We start from the raw sequence: 2,631 nt of genomic DNA, 5'->3' as shown, positions 1-2,631 counted from the left end.
ATATATATATATATATATATATATATATATATATATATATATATATATATACATATATGACTGGCTGGCTGGCTGGCTGGCTGGCTGGCTGACCGACGGACCGACTGACTGATTGTTTGATTGATTTATCTCATAGTATTGTATACATGAGAAAAAATCCGATTAAGCCAACCTACGGCTTCAGTAAGCCACTATTTTTCACCTGACAAAAGCAATTTCTATATTTATATTGACAAAAATAATTGTGATATGAATATATTGATTTGTTTAAAACATTATATGTACAAAAAAGTGCTATCGTAAGAGTTCTATGAAACCCTGTAAGCCACTGCTGTAAGCCAACGTATGATTTCAGCAGCCAGTTTCTTATGAGCACCAGCAGAATGTAAAATATTCATTGAATATAATGAAAATGGTTGTTCAAATAACAATTTTGATTTATTTAGGCCGTTTATTAGCAAACCAATTTTTAACATGATCGAATAGTGTAAAAAAAAGGGTGACTATAGTTCAATCCCACTAAGCCAACCTTCGGCTTCAGTAAGCCACCGGATTTCACCGGACCAAAAGCAATAGCAATTTTTATATTCAAATTAACAAAAATAATTTAATAATACATAATTCTATTAATCATTATTAAAATTAAATAGAATTACTACAATGTTTTAAGCATATTAAATCAAGTAAATATTTCATTTAGTTTGCTCGTTAAAATCCATGCAATTTCGTAAGCCAACAATCCAAGCACGACAAATAGCCCGACCGATAGATCGAATTGATCGATTAGTCCTATTACTTTAGTTATGTGGTTTGGAGCAAAGGGAGACATTACTGAAAATAATTAAAAGTTGAAAAAATTGAGGTTCTTTGCATATCTCTGCTTCAACCCATAAGAAGGTGTTGTATGCTGGTAAATAGGCCCCCCCTTGCTTTGTACCCGTTGAGAAATCTTATAGTTCAATTTCTAAAACTAAATAGATCTACCCGCCGGTCATGAAGTAAAAATTTAAAAAAATAAGCGGTTTTTTGAAGAATTTTAATTTTTAAATGTTAATGACTTTAAAATTGAAAAACATAAATGAAAAACGTTTAACGAAGAAAAGAATAATTCATACAACATAATGTTATAGTTCAATTTCTAAAACTAAATAGATCTATCCGCCGATTATGAAGTAAAAATCATGGAATTATATAACTGAAAGCGCCCTACCAGCGTTTTAACATTGAAAATTTTTTTTAACGGCAAGTTACCTCTGGAAGCAAGTTTCTAAAAATTAATAATTTGTTTTAAAAGTGAAACTATCTTTTAAACAAATACGTTTAAAATTTTGTTACACATTTTGTAATGTATTATATTTTTATAACTTTATAGAGGTTTTGTGGTTTTTCTAGTAAAAATTGGTTTAAAATTTTTATTTTAAACTTTTATTATAAGCTTTTATTATTTAGTTTAACTTTTAGTTGTACCGTGGGAGGAACTTATGAGTCTCTTTAAACTGTTGACTATAAATAAATATTGCTGGAAAAACCACTTTGCCGTCTCCGAGATTACCTATGTTTACTTATGCTAATTTTATTACAGTTGATTTTAAATTATTTTAACTGTGCATTAGAATTTCTGTTTTTGATCAAGATTTTTAGAAAATGTTAAAAAAGCAGTCAGTAATTTTTTAAGTGATTAGTGAAATTGTCAGTACTTCAACTGATTGATTTTTTCTTTCAACATCTGTAATTTTTTGTTTTAAAATTAAAAATAAATTTTTCAGATTTTAATTTTTAACTTAACTTTTAATTTTAATTAAATTGAAATTTATAAAAGTCTTTTGAAGTTTTAATTTAAAAAAGAAAAAGAAAGATAAAAATAAGGAAAGAGGGAGAGAGAAAGTAGGAGAAAGAAAAAAGAAAGTGAAAGAGATGATGTTATCATTACATATTACAATTATATTACATAACATTACAATTACATTTTATTACATTACATTACAATTACATTATATTACATGATTACAATTTAAATTACTACATTATATTATATTACATTACAATTACAATTACATTATATTAAATTACAATTAAGAACTGCATTACCAAATTATCAAATTTTTAAATTACTGTTATTAAACTCTAAGAGAAGCCAAAAAATGCATCAATTAATAATGATTTCAATTATGATTAACCAGATTAACTAACTATAATAACTCATAACATATAATATGTCATATATATATGACATGCAAAACAGTTATTTATACACATAATTTATTCTATATTATATATATACATATAACTGAAACTAAACCAAATTTATTATAGTACATGTATAAATAAATTTGATTGGACGTATATATAAATATAAATAAATAATGGGCTTAAACGTAAGTTAAATTATATGTATGTATATATGGTATGTATATAGTTATGCTTGTACACTTATATTTACATGTATAGTTAGTAGTAAAAGTACTTTTAGAGTTGAAGTTTGGTATAAATTGTTGAATTTGGTCCAATCAATCAATTACTCAATCAATCAGTCAATCAATCAATCAATCAATTGGTTAACAAAAAACCAATAACTCAACACAACAGTGCATAGAAGAACAAAAAAAGTATAACAAAAGAACAAAAATGATC

Source organism: Helobdella robusta (assembly GCF_000326865.2).
Source record: "Helobdella robusta unplaced genomic scaffold HELROscaffold_79, whole genome shotgun sequence".
Lineage (NCBI taxonomy): Eukaryota > Metazoa > Annelida > Clitellata > Rhynchobdellida > Glossiphoniidae > Helobdella > Helobdella robusta.
Note: the sequence above shows the minus strand (reverse complement) of the source record.